This window comes from Peromyscus eremicus, chromosome 15 (genome assembly GCF_949786415.1).
Source record: "Peromyscus eremicus chromosome 15, PerEre_H2_v1, whole genome shotgun sequence".
Lineage (NCBI taxonomy): Eukaryota > Metazoa > Chordata > Mammalia > Rodentia > Cricetidae > Peromyscus > Peromyscus eremicus.
The window spans coordinates 33,987,159-33,999,331 of record NC_081431.1 but is presented as its reverse complement, the minus strand read 5'-3'; the positions used below and the strand labels follow the sequence as shown (position 1 = coordinate 33,999,331).

Below are 12,173 nucleotides of genomic sequence, written 5' to 3'. Positions count from 1 at the left end.
AAAGAAGGCAGCCAGCCAGCCAGCTTCCTGAGCATCACAAGATGTTCAGAGGCTCACTGGTTACAATTTACCAGAAGAATGGCATGGCTTGGCCACCTGATGCATACAAAGAAATGAAAAACAGTGCATAGATCATGATGGTACTCTTGTTCCTGCCATCTGTGACACTTTTATGAGAGACAACAGCCAACACTGTATAAATTAAAACAAAATAAACATTTTAAGAAGCTGAAGATTTTGTAACAGGCAAAAATTTACACCTGATGAAGTGCTGAGAATAAGCGACTGTTGAGTGCCCAGCCGTAATGGAAGCTATAACACACACCTCAACCCTGGCTCAGGAAACATGGGTGAAGAAAAGGGGGAGGAAAGAATGCTGAGAAAGGCTGTTTTCTGGATGTGATGAGGCTGTTGTGCAAGTGAACTCATAGCAGCTCTAGTTACCTACAGAAGGCCTGAATAAAACTGAACCCATCAACATTTCATCAAGGATGGGAAAGGATACATGAGATAGAGAAAGACAATAGAAAGACACAATTTATCTAAATTATAAAAGGGGATTGAGCATAGAGCTAAGTACGAAAGGCTAGCAAAGCAATGTCTCAATAATACAAGATAGTTAAATATTGTGTCTATCAGAGCACAAGTACCAAGACTTATCAATGCTGTTCCAAACTGGTAAGCAACTCCCACACAAGGATCTATGTGAAGAATAGAGCTTCTTAAGATACTACAAAAGGCAATAATACAACATAAAATAATTCATATCTGGGATATACAAAACAACCATTCATTTAACTAATAAAGGTTTATTTGGGCAGGCTAAAACACTTAGTCATAGCCATTCACAAATTCAGAAAAATCAAAACACAAAACACACAGAGAAAAATGCGTAACTATTTTAGAGTAATAACAGGTAAGAATTGGGGCAGTTTATTTAAAATCTGAGCATTGCTCTGGATAATGGAATGAAGAAAAAAGTGTGATCTACTCTGTAAATAGCTCATTTGAGCAACTCTGAAGTTAGTAACAAGCTCATCACAACAAATAGAAATGAGAGGTTTTGTTCTGAAGCTAAAGCAAATGAAGTTTCGCTGGTATCAGGGGAACAGCGAGTGCTAACACAATCCACTGAAGATTCATACTACAGTACCCTAAAGAACCAGCCCAGTAAACAATTATCCCACATAATCCTATATTCTCACAGAAAATTAGGCACTTTTGTGAAAAGAGGCTATTAAAAATTAGAGTGAAAAACAGATTATAGTTAGATTATCTGAGGTAAACAAACAGAAGTTGTCCTACTTAATAGATTTATATCAAGTCTAAGTACTCATAACCTGGTATTCAATTAAGCAGTATGGAAGACACCATCTTATACTCTATTCTGATCCATAGTAAATAAGAGTACGTGAAGGTTCCAAAGTATTTGATGATCATGTACATGCTAAATTCAGAACCTAAGAAAGAGGAAAAAAAAAAACATTCATGGACATCTTAAGCCTTCAGTATAATAAAAATCAGAAGTATTGTAATAAAAGAATCATTTGAATTCTTATTAATCTTGGTGGTAAAAGAATACCTAAGCATGAAACAAAACAAGATGCAATAAAAATAAGGAATATGTCTACCTATAAATGTAAAATTTCAATTAACTAATGCAAAAAGTTTCCAACATATAACAAGGGGTTATTTTCTCCAACATACTACAATTTTACTAATAAAGTATAAACCACTAGAAATTGAGCCAAGACAAGAACATAGTACAGGTCATAATACATAAAATGTAAGCACCCAGTGAAGATAATAAAGAAAACTCTACTGTAACTTTAAATGCAAAATGAAACAAAACATATTGACTAGTTAAATTGGCGGAGTATAATCAAAAGCATAGAAGAATAGAAAAGAAGATCAATGGAAATGGGATGTAGCTTAGTGATAGATGGTTTGCCTAACAAGTACACAAAGCCCTGTGTTCAATCTCCAGCACTATGAAAACCACAGGGGAGGTGAGGGAGAGAGGAGAACAACAGAGAGAAGAAATGGGGGGAGTAGAAAGGAGGAAAGAGGGAGGAGAGGGGAAGGGAAAGAGGAAAGTGAGGAATGGGGGAAAAGAGGGAAAGGGGCTAATGTTCAAGCAATAGCATTCCTTTATGGGTGAATGCATATACCCATGGCTGCTCCAAGTGATGTGGATACTGAATAATCAGCACTGAACAAGACATCTATAACAAACCCCTCTAAGGCTCAGAGGACATTACAGAATAGAGATCAAAAAGAATGTAAAAGCAGGAAGACAGGGAGAAGGAATGGGAAATCCTACCTTCTGGGTATGGTACAGCCATCACAACCACAAACTCACAGCAGCTGCAATTGCCTACACTGACTTCCACACAAATAAGCCTGCCAACAGCCAGGCATGGATGAAGGAGGAGCTCAAGGGGCCCTCCCCCTAGCAGGTGAACTACTGGCTACAGATATATTCTGGGATAGAGAAGTTGTTGCCTTTAGTCATATATCCACCAGTGAACCCACCATGACCCAATGAATATCACACCCATGGCTACACAGATAGCCCAGGTTAAACCCACTGGGTCACAAAGCAAAACAATAGACGTGGATATGGGAAATGGATTTGTAAGTAGGAGAGGTGTTGCTAGAAATATAAAGAAAATCTAGAAAAGCTGGGCAGTGGTGGTACACGTCTTTAATGCCAGCACTCAGGAGGCAAAGGTAGGCAGATATCTGAGTTCAAGGCCAGCCAGGTCTACAGAGCAAGCTCGAGGACAGTTCAGGTAAAAGAGAAATGCTGTCTAGAAAAAAAAGAAAAGAATTATACTGGTATGAAACTGTCAAAAAATAAATTTAATTAATAAAAATGAAATAAAAGGCAAGTGTTTATTAAAATTTTAAATCTATATATTTGATCCAGGAACTCTTCCAGAATCTTACCTTACAGAAATACATATACACACACCAGAAAGTTCTATGTAAAAGAATTTTTGTTGTGATAATGCTTGTAATAATAAGAAATTGAAAATTAATTACAATCTATTAACACAAGTTTTATTAGATAAACTACAGTATATCTGTTCAAAGTAACATACCAAGTAGCTTAAAAGATTCTACACAGGTCAATTCTGCTAGTACAAACATCTGCTATCCAAATGCTTCAAGATTATGACACTCAAAGTTTCTCATTTGAAAGCATTTCAAATATTTTGGATTTCCAGATTTGGGATGGATAACCAATAAAGTCTAGACAAATACCCCCCAGATCCTAACAACTCCACACAACCTTAAACACTTCAGGTTGAAGCATCATATAAAGAACATTTTATGTGTATGTAATAACATGTAAAACCATTTAACTATGCTACTTAGTAATGAGAAGCAAGTTTGGGATCAACATGATTTGATGCCAAAGACCTTTAAAAATTGGTGAAAATATACATTTAACAGTAATTATGTAGCAGCATTTCTCTTTCTACATAGTAAGCACTAAGTAAATATTTACAGAATATAGTTTTCACTTTCTAATGTTATACTTCTAACATATTCTAATACTTTAAAAGTATAGATAATGATGAGACATGGATTTTTATCTTTTGAATAGTCTCTATTGCCATATATATTAAAATATATTACTATAAACCCTTACTAATGAGTCATAAAATTATCACTGATAACAGTAATGTATTTTCTTTCTGGCAATCTCCCATTACTTTCCATGACAAACAGGAAATCAGAACCTTAAAAATTCAGACTGGCAGAAGAAAAACACAAAAAGATGAGAAGAAATAAACATAGTTTTAAATAAAACCTGATTCCTGAGAAACAATTACAGAATAAGTGGCAGTAAATTAGCAAGTCAAATATTTGAAAGGAAAAAAAGAATTTAATCAAACAAGACATGGGTCCTAGCTTGCTGCTTTGTTGCTGTGATAAATATTATGACCAAATGCAAGTTGGGGAGAAAAGGACTTATTTCATCTTATACTTCCAGATAATAGCCAGACAGAAAACTCAGTGTAGAAACCTGGAAGTAGGAACTGAGCAGAGGCCATGCAGAAACCCTGCTTGCAGGCTCACTCCCAGGCTTACATTAGTGACCTCTCTTACACAGCCCAGGCCCACCTCTACAGGTATGGTACCACCCACAGAGAGTGGCCCTCCAACATCAACTAACAATAAAAACCGCTGCCCCAGAAGTGCCAACAGGCAAATCTAATGTAGACACTTCCTCAACTGAGTTTCCCTCTCCCCATCTGTGTCAAACTGACAACCAGGATTAGCCATCACAATAGGGAACAGGCTTCTACTGAATATCTTCCTTTTTTAAAGTAATATTACTCCAGGCACTATTATACATTTTATAAACACTGTTTCATAGACATTGCCTTATTTAATCATATGTATCACTTAAAGAGTTTGTGCACTTTGCAAAGGACAAAATTGTTGCACAGAAGCGCTAAGTAATTTGCTCAAGGTTATTCTACAAATGACTGACAGAAAGAGAGTTCAACCTTAGCTGGAATCCAGAGTTAAATAGTCCCTTTTCTTACAGTTATCTATAATAAATCTTACAGAAGAGGCTGTACTTGGCATTTAGAAGATACCAGTATGTATGTCAAGTGCCAATTTCCATTAAACACTAAGAGCCAGAGCCAAACCTGAAAAAACAAAGCCATTTAAAGCAACATGCCCATGAAACACTAATACCTGGGCCTCAGATCAAAATGACAGGATCCAAAGGTGTAATTCCCCTTGTTACCCAAGCACAATCAAATTAATATTTCAGTAATCCCAAAATGTACACCAGACCTATCTTCTTTGCTGCAACAATCTACAACCATGAGCTTGTAAATACTTATTAACTGACCTGATAGAAAGAAGGAAATGAAACAAAGGAAAATAAACTTGCTACTGTATGAGGTAAAGCAAAATTCCTAGATAAATGACAGAGAAACAAAGAATGAAAAAGATACAAGACCAAAGGACAGCAGAACACACAGCCAAGATGCCAGCAAGTGGAAGAACATGACAGAGAAAATGCAAATACAAAAGAACTGGGTTCAGCTGGACGGTGGTGACTTTAATCCCAGCACTTGGGAGGCAAAAGCAGGCAGATCTCTGTAGTTCAAAGCCAGCCTGGTCTACAGAGCTAGTTCCAAGAGAACTAGCACTGTTACACAGAGAAATCTTGGGTTTTTTTTTGGGGGGGGATGAGTTTCCTATCCCACCTATATGACCTAAAAAGTTTTGGCTTTCTCTTGAAACACAAGTTAGTAGTTATTCTCTCCATAATATGCTAACTGTTCCCACTTTTAGGTTTATTTCACCACAGATAAGTGGATATAAAAGATAAGGCTATATAAACGTTTAAATTTTCCTCCATGGAAGGAAAAGTCAATACAACTAGAGAAAAACATGTACCTGAAAGAAAAAAAAAACAGTAACCTTAAAGAGAGTCAGTTTTCTTTAGAGGTATGGCTCCCCAGTAGGTTCACTATGCTCCAGTGGACCATCCTATGCCCAGGAGGCACAATCGAACTTGCTGGCTTCATTTTAAAAAGAAAAACAGAAACACAAAGTTGTGAGGATGGAAAGGTATCCCTAAAGTTGTGGTGGATCTGGGAGGAGTTAGAGGGAAGAAATAAGGATGAAAGTGAATATAATCAAAATATATTTGATCCAAGAACTTCACTTCTAGAATCTTCGTGTTTTATCAATAAAGTATTTTAATTATATTAATAAAATTAATTTTAACAAAACATGTAATTTTAAAATCAGTGACCTTGAGTATACAAGCACCTGTATGCAGACACAGAAGGGGAACTAGATTTGATAGCATCATTGACAGCTCATAAATATGAAATTACTGGGAGCAAAACACTGGAAAGAGAAAGGCGAGGAACCAGATCATTTCCCTAAAAACATGCAAGCATCCAAGTTTGAGGACTGTAACTCATCAGATGAGCATTTTATCTTTTGACTATATGTGTGGCTTAAGGATCCGTCAAAGATTTTACATGGAGTTATGTGACTTTGAAAACAGTCTCGAAGTCCTCTGCAGAATTAGAGGAGCCTTCTAAGAGGATATGCTTAATTTAGGAAGTAGGATACAACATACTTAACTTCACACCTTTTCATAAACATATTCTTCAGTTTCTTTTCAGTATGTCTATCTACTTCAAAAAAGCAGAGTATACTCCAGGTAGCATCAGGGCCATGCAACCAGAAAACTACTTTCTCAAATCTAAGCATATCTAAAACAACATCCTAATCTCAAAACAGAAAAATAATGAAGTGAAAATATTTACAAAGTACTATCCACAACCTGGTATACCATGGCACTTAAGTGTTAGCTACCCATCTTCATTACCATTGCAACTGAATTTCTACTTTTCTGCCTATCACTTCAAAGTAACTAGAAAAATATTCCAAGTTTCTTTAACTCTTATTATTCACAGATTTTAACATGAAAGCTCAGTTGCCAATTGTGCAGCACCAAGAGAAGGAAGAGATCAAATTAAATTTTTAGATCAAACAAAATAAATATGTACGATACTTCAATTGAGCTAATTAAGCATCCTCTCCCAAGTCTGGCCAGCCTGCTTTGGGGAAAGAAGAAAAAAAGAAAGTATTCCTGTCAGCAAGGCTTCCACCCTACTCATGAAAGGGAAATTTCAGAACTAGATACTATAAAAGGAATATATGTAACAAATATAATATATATAATATATAACATATATAAACACTAACACATATATACAAATCTTATTAATTGAAAATAAATTACATTAGGATAAAAGGAGCATAAAAATGTCACCATTTTTTTTTGTCTTAAGTTGAAGTCTCTTGTTACACAGCCCAGACTAACCTCTAAACTAATAACTACCCTTCTTGAGCCTTCCAAGTACTTGCATTATATAAACCAAGTAACATAAACTTCTAACTTAACTTATAACATAAAAATGACATAAAAAAGAAACAGAAAAAAATGTGGCAACTGTGAGTTTTCAGAGATTTTTCTTTTAATTTTATTTGAGTAAATAAATTCTTGCTGGAAAAATAATAACTACTTAAAACTATAAAGTATTCTAGCTACATAATTAGAAGGTAGCAAAAAAGCTTATAAATCATGTATAGGTATACAAATCTGAAAATTTAATTATGATACCTGTCAATCTAGAATAAAATCAAAGTTATTTTTCATTTATGATTAACTGTGGTGGGCATATGCCACTGTGTATGTTGTGAACAGGGCAGAGGACAATTTTTGGGAGTAGGTTCCTTCCTTCTACCATGGGATCCAGGGACTGAACTCGGTGAGCAAGGTTGTGCGGCAAGTACCCTTACCAAACAAGCCACCTCTCTGGCCCAGTAGCAAAGTTATTTATTTTGATTATGTTAACATAAACAATATCATTAGGACAGCCCAAAACTAAGGCTGACTGTGTATAACCTTACATATAATGTATGATTTAATGCCATGCATAACAGAGTCAGAATATACTTGATGTACATGAAAGCTGACATACTTGAAAAAAATTAAGGTTAACATGAAAAGATTTTCTTCAATTTCCAAACTATTATAACATTCCTCACCATCAAAACCAAGGTGACTTATTAGAAATAATGTTCAAAGCAGAGGAAACCATAGTCTGAATTTTCTTTTCCAAGTAAATTACCACCATTTTCATTCTGAATCTAGTTACAAGTTTCTAATTAATAACCTCTATAGCTGCTAAGCATAACTGATTAACAAAAAATGTGTTATTAATCAATGAAAAGTGCCAATGATACTCAAGAGAACTAGGGCAGCCAATATACCCTGCCAGGACAATTAACAATATTAAGTAAGCTGCTTCTTAATCATAAATCTAGTATATAAATTTTTAAAACTTTTTAAAATTCAAAAAGTCTATTTGAATTTATTGCTCATGCCTATTTTCACAACAAATTGAAGAGTAAAGAAAAGGTGCTCCTAGAATATTAATAGAATGAACATATATAAACAGCTATAAGAAAAGATTACTTTCAGACATGTCATTCAAGGAAAGACTTCTTTAATGCAGCAAATTAATTAGAAGAAAATAAGTTGGAGATAATCAGAAGCAAAGATAGCAGCTGCTCAAATTTAATCACCAGCATCTATAGGCTAAGAGGCTGGAGATTTCTAAAAAATCATGCTCTTGAATCAGGCATGGAACTCTGAAAGAGAAAACACCCACAAAGCAGTAAGAAAGGGAAGTGCCCACATAAGTCAAGACAGCCATATAAAATCAGGCCATAAAAAGAGTAACAATGATCAGGCTAGCATCTACATTTAGACTTTTATACAATTCTGTTCCAAAGCACATACACTGTTAAATAGAAATAATACAGAATCACTACACAAAATAGACAATTAAAATGATAAAGAAAAACTAACTACCCAGATCCATCTGTATATATACATACAAGGATAGGGAAAATAGTCAAAAAGGAGAGATGTATAAATGGTAGAAGATGTTATGCAGGCTGCAGTCTTACTCAAATGTGAAGCCTGTGAATTGCCATAATGACTGATGTAGCAAGATTTACCCACTGGTGCAATACTGGCACAAATGTTATCAGGGTAACCAACCTATTTCTGCTTGGATTTAAATCCACTCCAAAGAAGAAAAACCTATTCTTGATACTGTACATCTTGCCATGAAACCACAGTTGGGAAACTCACAGGCCCCAAAAGTGAACACATTATATTTCTGCCAAATGGACATAGTATCATACTGACCTCTAAATGCACAGCTTTCTACCTATAGATTAGTGCAGGTCTCAAACCTTATCATAGGTTTCATTGTGCAGTGGACAGTGGTTAACACAGAAATTCACAACTTGTCAAAGTGCAGAGATTAAGTATTAAGTGGAATGTCCAGCCATGAACGGGACATCTATATCACAACTCTTCCTAATGCTCAGGGACCATTATGAAAGAAGGAGTAGAAAGATTTTAATACCCAGAGGTTGAAGAAAATGAAATGAAAGAGAACTCTGGACATGACAGGATGACTGTACTCATAAACTCAAAGCAGCTGTGGTTGCCCACACAAGATCAACACAAGATCAAGCTAGTCAACATTATAGCATGGAGAAGGAAGAAGTTCACAAGCATCCTTCTAACTGAGGAGTTATGGACATTTGATGGCTTCTGTGAGAGGGAAGACTAGTTTTCTTTAATGGTGTCCCCTGGTAGATCTATCACACTCCAGTGAATAGCCCCACATCCATTTCCTCACAAGAGGCAACAGACAGTTGCCCTAATGCCAGGCAAGGGAAAACTACCTATAACATAGGCTATTGCTGCTGCCTTTGGCTGCCTCCCAGAACTTGAAGGTAAGAACCTATTGCTGAACACCCCATATATTTCAGCCATAGGAGGAATGGGGCTAGAACTGGCTCTCATGAAGGTTCTATGCAAGCTTCTAAGGGAAAAAGATTATCAACAGTTCCGCCCAGCTGTAAAGCCTATGAACCACAGCAATGACTAGCAAAACAAGATATCCCCAAGGATGCAATGATGACACATATCTTTGGATATGTGCAACCAATAGCTCCCTAATTGAACTTAAGGCAAAATCCATAGGAAGGAACTAATGCCTGGTATCATAAATCTAGCTAGCTACCCATGCCTGGTAAGATCACAGACCCTAGATGAGAATTCACCATTGCCACTTTCCTAACCCAGTGTAATTCCTAACTGCATTCTAAATTACCCTGATTCCTAAACCAAACAAGGATACAACAAAGAAAGAGAACTACAGACCGATCTCTCTCATGAACATTGATGCAAAAATACTCAATAAAATACTGGCAAACAGACTCCAAGAACACATCAAAACAATTATCCACCATGATCAAGTAGGCTTCATTCCAGGGATGCAAGGGTGGTTCAACATACGAAAGTCCATCAATGTAATACACCATATAAACAAACTCAAAGAAAAAAACCACATGATCATCTCACTAGATGCAGAAAAGGCATTTGACAAAATCCAACACCCCTTCATGATAAAAGTCTTGGAGCGATCAGGAATACAGGGAACATACCTAAACATAATAAGGGCAATTTACAGCAAACCAACAGCCAACATCAAATTCAATGGAGAGAATCTCAAAGCAATTACACTAAAATCAGGAATGAGGCAAGGCTGTCCGCTCTCCCCATACTTATTCAATATAGTACTTGAAGTTCTAGCCAGAGCAATAAGACAACATAAGGAGATTAAGGGGATACAAATTGGAAAGGAAGAAGTCAAGCTTTCCCTATTTGCAGATGACATGATAGTATACTTGAGTGACCCCAAAGATTCCACCAAGGAACTGAAAAGCTTATAAACACCTTCAGCAACATAGCAGGATACAAGATCAACTCAAAAAAATCAGTAGCCCTCCTATATACAATGGACAAAAAAGCTGAGAAAGAAATCAGAGATACATCACCCTTTACTATAGCCACAAATGACATAAAATACCCTGGGGTAACACTAACCAAGCAAGTGAAGGACCTATATGACAAGAACTTTAAGTCCCTGAAAAAAGAAATTGAAGAAGATGTCAGAAAATGGAAAGATCTCCCATGCTCATGGATAGGCAGGACTAACATAGTAAAAATGGCAATTTTACCAAAAGCAATCTACAGATTCAATGTAATCCCCATCAAAATACCAACACAATTCTTCACAGACCTGGAAAGAATAATACTCAACTTCATATAGAAAAACAAAAATCCCAGGATAGACAAAAAAATCCTGTACAATAACATAACCTCTGGAGGCATCACAATCCCTGACTTCAAGCTCTACTATAGAGCTACAGTAATAAAAACAGCTTGGTACTGGCATAAAAACCAATATGTGGACCAACGGAATCGAATTGAAGACCCTGACATTAATCAGCACAGCTATGAACATATAATTTTTGACAAAGAAGCCAAAAGTGCACAATGGAAAAAAGAAAGCATCTTCAACAAATGGTTCTGGCATAACTGGATATCAACATGTAGAAGGCTGCAAATAGATCCATATCTATCACCGTGCACAAAACTTAAGTCCAAGTGGATCAAGGACCTCAACATAAATCTAGCTACTCTGAACCTGCTAGAAGAGAAAGTAGGAAGTAGTCTTGAACACATTGGCAAAGGACATCACTTTCTAAATATAACACCAGTAGCACAGACACTGAGAGAAACAATCAATCAATGGGACTTCTTGAAACTGAGAAGCTTTTGTAGAGCAAAGGATACAGTCAACAAGGCAAAGCAACAGCCTTCAGAATGGGAAAAGGTCTTCACCAACCCCACATCTGACAGAGGACTGATATGGAACTCAAGAAATTAGACATCAAAATGCCCAACAGTCCAATTAAGAAATGGGCTATAGAACTAAACAGAGAATTCTCAACAGAGGAAACTCAAATGGCTGAAAGACATTTAAGGAATTGCTCAACATCCCTAATCATCAGGGAAATGCAAATCAAAACAACTCTGAGATACCACCTTATACCTGTCAGAATGGCTAAGATCAAAAACACTGAAGACACCTTATGCTGGAGAGGATGTGGAGCTAGGGGAACTCTCCTCCACTGCTGGTGGGAATGCAAGCTTGTACAACCACTTTGGAAATCAATATGGCTCTTTCTTAGAAAACTGGGAATCAATCTCCCCCAAGATCCAGCTATACCACTCTTGGGCATATACCCAAGGAATGCTCAATCATACCCACAAGAGCACTTGCTCAGCTATGTTCATATCAGCATTGTTTGTAATAGCCAGAACATGGAAACAACCTAGATGCCCTTCAACTGAAGAATGGATAAACAAAATGCGGTACATATACACAATGGAATACTACTCAGCAGAGAAAAACAATGACATCATGAGGTTTGCAGGCAAATAGATAGATCTAGAAAAAAGCATCCTGAGTGAGGTAACCCAGACTCAGAAAGACAAACATGGTATGTACTCACTCATAGGAGGATACTAGATGTGGAACAAAGATGACTGGACTGCTACTCACATCACCAGGGAGGCTACCTGGAAAACAGGACCCCAAAAAAGACATGGGGATCGCCCAATGATGGAGAAATGGAAGAGATCTACATGAACAGCCTGGACATGAGTGGGGGTA

At 36.6% G+C, this 12,173-nt stretch overlaps 1 protein-coding gene across 3 annotated transcripts in view; it reads right to left on the bottom strand.

Moving 5' to 3' along the window:
• Window positions 1–12,173, bottom strand: part of Rabgap1l (RAB GTPase activating protein 1 like) — a 577,981-nt gene that overhangs the window by 419,306 nt on the left and 146,502 nt on the right. The gene's annotated exons all lie outside the window — the stretch shown is intronic.